Source organism: Aulonocara stuartgranti (assembly GCF_965226115.1).
Source record: "Aulonocara stuartgranti genome assembly, chromosome: 6".
NCBI classification, from domain to species: Eukaryota; Metazoa; Chordata; class Actinopteri; order Cichliformes; family Cichlidae; genus Aulonocara; species Aulonocara stuartgranti.
This window is the reverse complement of record NC_138944.1, coordinates 33,945,932-33,958,150: the sequence shown is the minus strand read 5'-3', so window position 1 is coordinate 33,958,150 and position 12,219 is coordinate 33,945,932. Positions and strand designations below refer to the sequence as shown.

Genomic DNA, 12,219 nt, shown 5'->3' with positions numbered 1-12,219 from the left:
TTCAAACATTAATTAAATGAAATACTTAATTAATGATCCATCAGATTCTCCTGTGTAATGATAGGTCGTGATGTCAGTCAGGATTTTTGCTGTCTTTCTTGCTTGTCTTCAAATGGGCTAGACTTTATTGATATAGATTTCATCCAGTCTTATTGAACAAAGCATCTGAAGTGCTTGCACATTCATATAGTGCTTTTACTACTAAGCTACCCTACAGCAATTTTACACACACACACACACACACACACACACACACACACACACACACACACACACACACACACACAACACTGGTTTTTCTGCAGCAGCTGTTACTTTCAGTCTGTATTATGCATTTAAACCCTTCATATTTTTCTAATATTACAGTTTTATCTTCCTTTTTAAAACCTGCATTGCCAGTATAGTTTATCCACATCCGTTAGGATTGAAAGCCCTGGTTAACTTGATAACCAGGGCTTTCAATTGATAAGCAGCTTCCTGTGAGTACTTATCCTGATTCCCACTGTTGGGATAAGATAAAGGAAATATATTCTACATATGCTGAACTCACTTCACAGCACAGAGCTCAGGTCAAGAAGAAACTTTAAGAAAAAAAACTTCAAAGCAAGAAACTTTGAGCCACAGGAACATAAATGTATCATTTGAATCTAAAACTGAAGTTAGCACGACGTGTCAGTATCTGTCAGAACACATGAACCTGAAGCAGAAACATCCACAACTCACAGTCAGGTAGTTTTATAGGATGGACATCAGAGCTGCTAGTAGCTGCAGCAGCATGATGTCATGAACTCTGCCTGTGCTGGTGTCTTTGTCTGTATAGATCTCAGCTTCTGCTGTTATCTGCACTTCTTGTTCGGACCCCCTTGATGCACACTTAGATTTGCAAACATGGTCCTGCATGTGCACAGCAAACATAAAACATGATTACTGATGGTCACCATATTTTATTTCTCATCTTGTCTGAATGTATTTTACTTTTTACTGAATAGCAAAAACATGGCTACTAGACATTCCTTGGGTTCACAAGTTTTAGTTGCTGCTCTGGTCTCCTCACCCTCCTGGCTTCAGATGGTGAGCTGCAGAATCCAGCGGTCGCTGATCAAAGAGCCTCCACACAAGCTGGAAGGTCCATGTGGATAAACTGCTCTGAGCTGTACATGATACTGTCGCTCACATTCATCACCTCCAATGACTCTCTTTTGCAGAGCGACCTCTGTGTTCGCCGTCACACCTGAAAGAGGAATCCCCCGCCCACCAGGTCACTGCCAGTTTTTCTTTGTACCTGTAAAATATCTGCTCTCAGAAGTAAGGCAGAAACACACAGTGAGGACCAGAGCCATTAAATATAGATACTGTAGCTGAGCACTCGCTGATACAGAGAAAAGAGAAGAGGCACCACACATAGTGTTGCTGCCATTCACTCTCTAATGACTGCATTTCAGTTTGAATATTGGACACTGCATAGTCACATAGTGTCATTATGAAGCTTTATGAACTGCAAAGCTGCAAAGCTCCACACATTTATGCAAAGTTACTTATCGTCTCTTTTTGCTTTTGGCTTTCATAAAGTTACAGAAGGGAAATGAAGGTAAAATATTTCTATAGAGAAAGTGCTTCACAATAATAATCAATAAAAATAAATACAAACATTAAAAGACAATAATAATATCCACTACCTAAAATTAAACCTGTACAAATAAGTAGAGCTGCTCTTTCAAATGTTCAGACCGCAGAGATCAAATGTAATATTAGTGCATTCCATAGATTATCAGCCAACAGCCTTGAAGACACACTTAGTCTCTTTTGGTTTTCAGCCTAGAACGAGGAACCACCAGCAGGTTTCTGTCAGAAGACCTCAGTGACCTGCACCTTATAGATGGAAGCAAATGAAGTTTGATCTCAGCTTCATGCTCTTGTTCTGCTCGTGCTCTGATTTGAATTACATGTTCTACACACTTCACTGTATCTCACTGTCAGTTTGTCAATTTGTGACATTAATTCAGAGGAATATGGTGTAAACCAATGATTTATAAACCTAAAACAGCTCATGATCACTAACCAATGCTAACTTTGAGAAGCAATGCAGAACATATTGTGCCCTCTGTGTGGCTAATGGAGCTCTTAAGAGTAGAAGAGCAAAACAAAAGAAAAAAAAAACCTCGCTCACAAGTCTGCGACTGCGTGCTGACAGAGAGCGAGTGGGTTACCTCTGTGTGACTTCAAGCAGCAGAGGGTAAGGCTCTGACTGTGGTCTGCATATATGTGCCGAGCAGCAATTCAGAATACCCACCGTGCACAGTTTCTGTGAGGTTTGGCATAACTCGATGCATTGAATCATTTTCATATTATACAGACAGAATTATGCAGTAAGAACCTGCAGTTAAATATAGAAACTGTTGTTGAATACTCACTGATACACAGAGGCAAGAGAAGAGGCAGCAGACACAGTGTTCCTGCCATTCACCCTCTAACAACTGCCTTTCAGTTGAGCAAACACTTTGGCGACAGTGGGAAGGAAAAACTCCCTTTTAACAGGAAGAAACCTCCAGCAGAACCAGGCTCAGGGAGGGGCGGGGCCATCTGCTGGGACCGGTTGGGGTGAGAGAAGGAAGACAGGATAAAGACATGCTGTGGAAGAGAGACAGATTAATAACAAGTATGATTCAGTGCAGAGAGGTCTATTAACACATAGTGAGTGAGAAAGGTGACTGAAGAAGAAATACTCAGTGCACCATGGGAATCCCCCAGCAGCCCACCGCATTGCAGCATAACTAAGGGAGGATTCAGGGTCACCTGGTCCAGCCCTAATTATATATTTTGGAAAGTTTTAAGCTTAATCTTAAAAGTAGAGATAGTGTCTGTCCAAACAGGAAGCTGGTTCCACAGAAGAGGGGCCTGAAAATTGAAGGCTGTCCCTCGTATTCTACTTCTAAATACTCTAGGAACAACAAGTAAGCCTGCAGTGTGAGAGTGAAGTGCTCTAATAGGGTGATATGGTACTACAAGGCTTTTCAGGGAGTTTTTAGGACATCCTGATAATAATGAATTACAGTAGTCCAACCTGGAAGTAATAACTGCAGCTTCACTCTGAGACAGGATATTTCTAATTTTAGAGATGTTGCTCAAATCGAGGAAAGCAGTCTTACATAGTTGTTTAATATGTGCATTGAAGGACATGTCCTCGTCAAAAATCACTCCAAGGTTCCTCACAGTGTTACTGGAGGCCAAGGTAACGCCATCCAGAGTAAGAATCTGGTTAGATGCCATATTTCTAAGATTTTAAGGGCCGAGTACAATAACCTCAGTTTTATCTGAATTTAAAAGCAGAAATTAGAGGTCATCCAGGTCTTTATGGCTTTGAGACATTCATGTAGTTTAACTAATTGGTCTGTGTTATTTGGCTTAGCTAAGCTAAGGTAGCAAATTCCTAAAAATACAGGGAGTGAATACAAGAGAGTGTGCTTCGGATGAAGCAAGTGAAGATTAAACTATGAAATAAGAAGTTATCTATAAGTTTTTAGTTATTTCGGCTATCCAGATAAGCTACACAAAAACACAACCATGTGTTGGAACAGGAAGTGATAGGAGGTGAGAAAAATAACCTTAGGACAGGTGAGATTGGTCAATGGTAGAGCTATTTTTCTGAAATTACACACGTTAGTAACGTGTGTAATTTCAGAAAAATAAAATAAAAATAAAAATAAATAAAATAAAAATAAAAAATAAATAAAAATAGGAAGACACAGTGCTGGTTCAACAAGACAAAGTGGACAAGTTTACAACACCATTCAACGCAACACCACACAAAGTTGTAAGCAGAACTGGAAACCAAGTCATTATTGAATCACCAACAGGAGCTCGCTATCACCGGAATACCACACATGTGAAGAAATACGAGACAAATGAGACCAGAGAAGGACACTATGACACAATACCTGAAAGGGAGGAAGGTGAAACACCCACAAAGACTGACACCTTCACTCCAACACCACAAGAGGGCTCCCAGGGGCCAGAGAGACCAAGTAGATCACAGAGGGCTAAAAAGATACCCGAGAGGTTTCGTGATTTTGTGGTGAAATGAACTATAATATGTTAAGGTGAAGAGGTAACTTACATTTGGCAAGTTTCAAGTTCATATGTGTATTTCGACATGTATATATTGAAAAAAGAAAGGTACATGTGTGGTGAGACATTTAGATTATATAATTGTTAGAAAGTAAGACAAGAAGAATGTTCAATGTTGGGGGAAAAAAGACATCAAAGTTATTACAACTAAAGTTTGAATCTAAGGAAAAGGGGGATGTCATGTATTGATATGGCTATGTCTTAATGTGATGACCTTTGAACCGGATGTGGTTGTCCGAAGGAAGCCCCGTTAAGTGGCTAGTTGTAAGATGGACAGTGTTCAATAAAGCAACATAAAGACCGTGCTTTATGTCCTGATTCAATTCAGAGTGCTCTGCCTAATTTAGTAATAAGGTGGGCACACAACAAGTGGGCTTGACTTTTGCGCCTATTGGCTGATCGTTTACTATCGACTAGTTTTCCTGGATACCTGCTCCGCGGACGGCTGCCACAGGTAGCAAAAACGTGCTAGGTCAAAGGTCAGGGAGGATGGCGGACTGGTGTGAACTTCAGTCAATTCTGCTCATTTTAGCAGATCAGATAGAGAGGGTAGATACATTTACCTGTAGATACTGTTTTGAGTCGTTTAGATGATGTTTCTGAAATGCTTGGGATGATAATTGCTCTTCAAGATGTTAGCATCGATGACAGCATTGTCGAAAGTTTAAGATCAATTCAGCACCGTGTTCGTTTGGAATACGCCGAGGAAGAACAGTCTTCAAATGTTGGTCGTCCACGTCTTGAAATCCCGGCTGCAGCACTCAGGACTTTAGTGCTGTCCTGGATAACCATCGGGGTAATTGCCGATATGTTTTCTGTGTCTCCGAGCACAATTAGGAGGAGAATGACGGAGGAAGGTCTAAGGTAAGTTTATGCTGTAATTTAACACCTGTGTGAGTCTGTACACAGCATTATTTAGATGTTGACCTTAATTATGACGTTTGATATTGAAATATTATCGCTTACTTTTTTATTGTGAATGTCTAAAATAAGCGGGGCAGCTACGGCTAGTATAATAACTATACTAACTATATTATATATGTCAAAAAATACACTCTGTTAATATCACTAATGGCACAGGAGGATGAGTGTACTTAAGTAGTATTTGCACAGACCTAATGGAAAAGCAGAGTGTGCCATGGTTAGCAGGTGTTTCTACATTTTGGGAGAAAAACAGCAATCAGACTGCGTGAATGTTGTTCTTCCAGCAATCTGAACTCTTAACTCTATAAATATGTTTAAACAACAAACAGAATCACGTATATCCTCCCTAACCACCAGCAGGATCTCAGATAGTGTTGACTGTTTGTCATAGTTGTTCTATGTTTGACAGTTTACGTTATTTCAGTGACTTTTCTATTTCAGGAAATCCATCCATCTTTTTAACTACTGGGTCATTAAGGAGGCTGAAGCCCATCCCAGCTGTCATTAGGCAAAGGGCGGGGTAGACCTCGGACAGGCCATAAAACAGGATTAATCTGGTACACTGGTCTCTTTCTTTCTGTAAAAAAAACATCTGTGTCTGCAAACATTTGTGTTATCAGTTTCATTTGAGCCTGAATACATTTGAATACGAATATGAAATTTCTCAAGTTTTTAAAAATGAGAAATTAAACTGTTATTCTACTATGAGACCACACGGGGGCAGCCCTGCCTTATTATGTATTATTCTCTCTTACTAGACATGGTTAGGATGGCTTTTGTGTCAAACTAACCAAAGTAATGTTGTTGGTTAATGTTTTTGTGAACAGTGGTATTTCAAGTATGGTCCTGTTTTTTTTCTCCATTACAGGAGTTTCACTGGTTAAACAATCAGTGAATTGAAAGATTGTTGAATGAATGAATAACCAATGAAATGAAAGGTTGCCTATGACTTGTTGGCTGATCGCTGACCTTCTCTACTCTCCCCACAGATTCGACAAATATTCAGCTAATGTGATGGTGGACAGCAAGCCGGTCAACCTGGGCCTCTGGGATACAGCTGGACAGGAAGATTATGACAGGCTCCGCCCACTGTCCTAGCCACAGACGGTACAGAATCACACATACACACACAGGCACACACAGTAACTAATGGACATAAAGTTACACAGACAGAACTTATATAACATGTCAGCTAATTAAAACTGCAGCAGCTATTCTAATTCTTTGTCTCCTTGTCTCTCCATCCAGGATGTTTTCCTAATCTGCTTCTCCCTGGTTAGCCCGGCATCCTATGAGAACGTCAGAGCTAAGGTGAGTTTTGGCTGTTTTTTATGAGGCCTGTCTCTCAGCTGCCGAGGAACAAAATGTAAAAAAGAACAAACGGAACAAAAGCAGGAATTTATTATAGAGAAAAAAAATAGGTACTTGGATTACAAAATGGAGAAAAAGCCTAAACAGGTCTAATAATTGATGTGAATGAATGATTGATGCTGTGGGTGAAAGTTGGATGATGTATTTCTCTCATCTTTAATAGCTACAGCATATCATTTGTTTTTCATGCCTTCATCCACCTTTCTGTAACACCTGGCATCAGAGCTTCATCTCCCTCCACCTTTGATTCTGTTTTTTGCCTCTAACACGTTCCTTGATTTTGCGTGTTCCCCTTTCTTGCCTCTTATTTAGTTTTCCTTTACTCTGTATTCTGCCAGTGGTACCCTGAGGTCCGTCACCACTGCCCCTCCACGCCCATCATCCTGGTTGGCACTAAGCTGGATCTGAGGGATGAAAAGGATACCATTGAGAAACTGAAGGACAAGAAGCTGGCGCCTATCACCTATCCACAGGGCCTAGCTCTGGCTAAGGAGATAGGTCAGTCACTCTTACTTTATTTGCTTGAAAAGCACTTTAAGATTTGAAGCTCTCCTCACCAGTGAAGATATGAAACTAGCAGATGAAGATGCTAGAGAACTTTGTAGCCTGACTGCCTCTGCAAATTTTTGTTATTCCCCTCATTTCCTGGCATCACAGTAAAAGTATAGTAGCTGTAGTTGACTATAGTGTTCTTTGAAAGTTGAACTTATTCTTCTCCACTACCAGCAAACCTTTCTTCTCTTACTTTGTCTTTGTAGTTCTTTCTCTTCTTTTATTAACATATATGTGTCTTCGCATGTATAGATGCAGTCAAATACCTGGAGTGCTCAGCCTTGACCCAGCGTGGTCTGAAGACTGTGTTTGATGAGGCCATTCGTGCCGTCCTCTGCCCTCAGCCCGCCAAGGTCAAGAAGAAGCCCTGCTCGCTGCTGTAAACGGTACGACTGAATAAAACACAGAGGAAGAGGAGGAAGAGAGATTAGACGTTTGAGAGAAGAGAGAAACAAAGTGAACTCGCTCATTAAATCAACACATAAAGTAGAGTAGAGGTTTGAGGGCTTCTTTTCTTTTCTTTGAACATAAGTCTGAAGCTATTCAATCAAGCCTTTTATTTGTCACATGCAATGTTTACATCTGCAGTGAAATTGGACCCCCCGAACATACATACGTATCAGCTCCAGCCTTGAGACCACAGCTGACACCGATACGGTAGCTGCATGAAATGATGGTGGTTTTCCTTTAGTGCGAACAACTGCATGTCAATTTCACAGTTGGTCTAACAGTCCGTCACTGGTCTCTCAGTCTCCCGTTGGAGAGCTTCTCTGAGATGTTATCAATCTTGTGCTCAGAGAGCAGAGACTGCCGTGAGCTTCTCCAAGATCTTATCCGTGCTGCGTTCAATGAGCCCATTTTGAGAAGTCACGACCCGTCCCATCATTTCCATCATAGCGGGCAGCCTTGTGGGGTTTTGGAAAGCCAATTCCGCCTTCCTTGATAAGCCAGGGCCAAGCCAACTCCGAACAGCAAGAACCCTATTATCATGGTTCCGAAAAGGTAGATGTCTACAATGTCCTCGATTGACAGTCCCGCCAGGCACACGACCCTCCAGTTCCTCCACCCGTCCATTGTGTATCCAGAGGGGAACGTCCCTCTAGGACACTCGGACTTACTCAAGCCCAGGCTTCTCGTTGAGAAGAGCGTGTCAATTGCATTCAGGGACCAGTTGTTCAAATCCATAATTCCTCTTTTAGGTTGTAACAGACCGTGAGAGTCATCCAGGGCAAAAGTAGAAAAGTAGACGAGACTAGACAAGGACATTGAGAAGCCAAGCAGGAAAGAGAAGGAAGAGGGAGAGGAGAAAAGTGCGACTGCCTTCGTCCAGAGCCAAACGAGAAAGGAAACTGTAGACACTTATCACTAAGAGGTGATTCAGAAGTTTGTTCTTGCACATATAATGGACAGAAACATTAAAGAGAAAAGAAAAGACATAAATGAACACAACACAAGACAGAAAAGTTTCACATGCTTTGTACTCAATTTCATTTTTTTGCAGAGGAAAAATAAATTTGTCCTGAATATTGTTGGAGTAATTTTGTCCCACAGGCATCAATTTAACCCCATGATTTATGTGACCTTTGTTTTAGATTCTCACAGGAGCACAGAAGAAGAGAAAAGGACTGCAGACCCTGAAGAATATATGCAAATCTGCCATGTCTCTAATGTATATCTACAACTTTAAACAAAACAAAAAACAAAACAATGTATGGTGTGCAGGTTTGCTATTGTTTTAGAAATGCCAACGAGCTCTTCAGTCCAAATCCAGACGCTGCCCAGACAGGATTTCTTTGTAAAATATATCAGTTTAGAGATTATAGACCCTTTGAGTTTAAGTGTAAGTCTGAGAGCAGCATGCTGCCTTCATCTAAAGTACTGCCAACAATATATATGTGTTTCATGAAACCTAAAATAAAAATAACTTTTGTAACTGAAATAAACACAGTGTTTCAGTATGATTTGTTCACTGTGCTGTTTTCAGGGTGATGAATGTAAGGAGCAGAAATGGTCGTTTGTGAGGAAGCAAGCAACAAGCAAACTTGTGTCTGAATAAGATTTATTAACAAATGTATTATTTGTTGTGCTATTAAAATAAAAATAAAACATTTGATTGCACAAAAGATTCACATTATTTCTCCACAACATGTGACCTTTTGGATTGAATGCCTATACTCAACTATGGGGGATATAAAATTCTCATTTTGATACAGCTGCTGATATCGCCTATACTCTATCCTTATTTACATATTGTGGAGAACAGCATCTTTTTCTGGTGGTGAGTTGAAAATGTTCAGACTCAAACAGCACTTTCAGTTTTGCAGTTTAATGTTTGACCAGCTTTTTTGCCAAAACACCTTCATGTTTCAATCATTTTAGTAATCCTGCGAACAGTTAATCATGTCACATGGTGCTCAGCTGTGATTTTATTTGTTATTTAATTAATACAGTTTAATGTCTTATAATATAGATAGCTACACAGGCATACAGAGAGATTGTTTACTTTATTAATCCCCAGTGCGACTGAAGATTAAACTGAATATAAAGCATTTAAAAGAAGCTCAATCTTAAACTCATAACAGAACAGTAATGTTAGTCCATATAAAACTGATGTGGAATATTTTCCTCTTGAATTATTAGGTTAACTTTGATATTTTGTGGTTAGTTTGCCAGGATGATGACTGTCACCTCTCTGCCTTTCTGCAAGAGGCTCCATATGCCGCTGTTCTAGTGGATACTGTAAAAATAAATAAGCAATGATATATGATAATACATTATCATTAAACTCTTAACTATACAGTAGTAGTAAAAAATATTTTACTACTTTCCAAATATCAATGAAAGTATAGGCATTCATGTAATAATAATAATAATAATAATAATAATAATGAACATGAATTATGTTTCATTCACAAAATATTTTCTCTTGCCAGTTAGTATTGTATTGTAGTGGTATTGTAATTTTCAGGAGACTGACAGTAACAGAAATTAATTCCATAGACAAGAAATCAACATGGACGTGGACCGCCACACTGCAAAACATTTGGTAATCTTTTCTGAATGGTTTATAGTTATGACCCTATTAAGGATACACAGAAGACAATGGACGAATGGACAAAATAAAGCATGTAGAGTACTTTTCAAATTCTTTTTGGTGTTTGCTCAAATATGGGACCTTAAATAATTTTTTTTTAATAATATAATTTAACTAGACCATACCTAGAATTTTTTTGTGGTACATTTCCCTGATGACAGATCCTGATTTAATTTCATGGTTGGAAGGACCAGGAAAAATTCTAAAAATTGTTTGAGTTGAGACAAAATGACCCTATTAGCAAATCACCATCGGTTTAAGAAAGGACACAAAAAAATTCAGTTAACATACAAAATCTGATATGAAAGAGGCAACACACAGTCTAACTCTTTTGTTTTTATGTTGCATAATACAGAGAAAAACTGTTTTTACGACACTAATGATGCCAGTAACAGTCGCTGTTGGGGAGGACAGTTTACACTGAGCATGTGCAGTTTAAAGATGCCTTTTATTTTTAAGGAGGAAACCATCCTGAGCTGCTAGCTGTCCAGTTTAAAATCTATAGTGAAGCACTTTCTGATGTCTTCTTATTCCTTTTCAGTATTGTGGATGTTTTGTTCAATATTTCCTTTTTGATGTTTGTTTACCAGCCGTATTGGTATCAATACTTCCTGTTATTTAGCCGTAAATAGCCATTGTAGTGTCTTTGATTGAGATATGACTTATCGATCGTATTGATAATTTACGGAGAGCTTAGAGATGGATATCTGTGTAAGTAATGGCACAGCTTTTTTCCCCTTTTTTGTTTTTAGAATTAAGATTTTAAGAAAAGAAAAACAATTAAACCGTAGCTGAATCTGATCAGAGGAAAAGAGGTATCCGTCAGCTGTGACGCTGCGTTCTCGTTGATCTCCTTGAGATCTGAATGACATCAAACTTATTTTTGAAGTTTGCATTTACCCTGTTGTATTAAAAGAATACCTAAAGTTTCTTTTCCATTAGATAATTTTTTGTTAACCTGTTTACTGGTCTTGATTATGCATCAAGTCAGAATCTGAAATTCATTTTTTTTAAAAAGGACGTAAAAACTCCCATGTTTTACAGCGTCGGCTATGCGGAGGCTGCCAGGCGTCGTATTTACACACCCATGGATGTTTAACTGTATTTATTGCGTACAAATAAATGTGAAATAAAGATAGCTTAAATGGAACAAGACTCTGTTTTAACACTTAATTCCTACATCCACCTGTTTAAAATATATTATTTTAAAATAATGTGTTACATGACTACACAGAAGGATGTTTCAGCTCAGTATATAGCAAATAGAAAAAATATAAATAATTCTTAATTTTAAAATAAACATTAATCTGATTATTAAAAAAAATTATTGGACAAAAAGTACATGGAAAAAAGAACTCGGTGAAATGGAAAAAATAAAGTTCAATATCTTGAAAATCAAATAGAATACAAGCTTTGTTTTTTTCCTTGTTTTCTGTATTTATCTGTTTGTATAAGACAAACAGTTTATCATAAGTAACTGAAAGTCTTTCGGCTCTTCGAAGAAAAACTGATGGAATCCAACAAATAAACATAACTAAAAACTGCAGCCTCAAAAGTAAAACTCATTTGTTGCTGATAACGAACGCAAATCCAAAGTGTTGTTGTTGTTCCCACCCCAGAGCAGCAGGTGGCAGCAGCACGATACAAAGGAACTGTACTGTACTGGGATTTCTGTTCGTTTTTGTTTTTATTTTCCAAAAGAAGAAGCTGTTTTTAACGTAAACTGTTGATTATAGAGTTTTTTGTTGCAGTTTGACCTTCAGCTGAACTTAATGTTGGGTTTCTATTGATTTTAGAGAAGCTATTCGCTGAGAGGTTGTCATAATTCATGCATGAAAGGGTTAAAACATATCCTTTGTTTCATTTTTTAGTGAAACTCTGGTAGAGTAGCTTTGAAACTGATAATTCAGCATATACTAAAAAATAAAGCCTTTTCTTACAGTATATTTGTGTGTATTTTATTTTGCAATATTTCTAATTACCACACTTAAAAGTGAACAGCCTATAATGCTATCATGACTCATCACTCAAACGCATCTTTTTCTCTCCGTTTTGGCCTTCCGTCCACACTGAGACAGCGTTTTCGGTCAAGGAAAGCGCAGCGTTTTGAAAACGCTCTCCAAAGCGTATACATTTGACGCCGTTTTCGCATA

At 38.6% G+C, this 12,219-nt stretch overlaps 1 long non-coding RNA gene and 1 pseudogene across 3 annotated transcripts; one reads left to right on the top strand and one right to left on the bottom strand.

The window, feature by feature from the left end:
* Window positions 1-241: 241 nt before the first annotated feature.
* Window positions 242-4,772, bottom strand: LOC309707763. Of its 2 annotated transcripts, none has more exons than XR_014277068.1 (4): window positions 4,689-4,772; window positions 2,412-2,628; window positions 1,055-1,293; window positions 242-894 (listed from the first exon to the last, which is right to left on the bottom strand). It is a non-coding gene; the product is annotated as an uncharacterized lncRNA (long non-coding RNA). The 2 variants fall into 2 exon arrangements; XR_014277069.1 differs by having other exon boundaries at window positions 1,055-1,231.
* A 1,276-nt stretch (window positions 4,773-6,048) lies between these two features.
* On the top strand, window positions 6,049-9,095 carry LOC309707759 (ras-related C3 botulinum toxin substrate 2-like; annotated as a pseudogene). The gene is made up of 5 exons (XR_014280893.1): window positions 6,049-6,156; window positions 6,298-6,360; window positions 6,759-6,918; window positions 7,225-7,358; window positions 8,565-9,095. The product of XR_014280893.1 is annotated as a ras-related C3 botulinum toxin substrate 2-like (transcript).
* The last annotated feature ends 3,124 nt before the right edge of the window (window positions 9,096-12,219 follow it).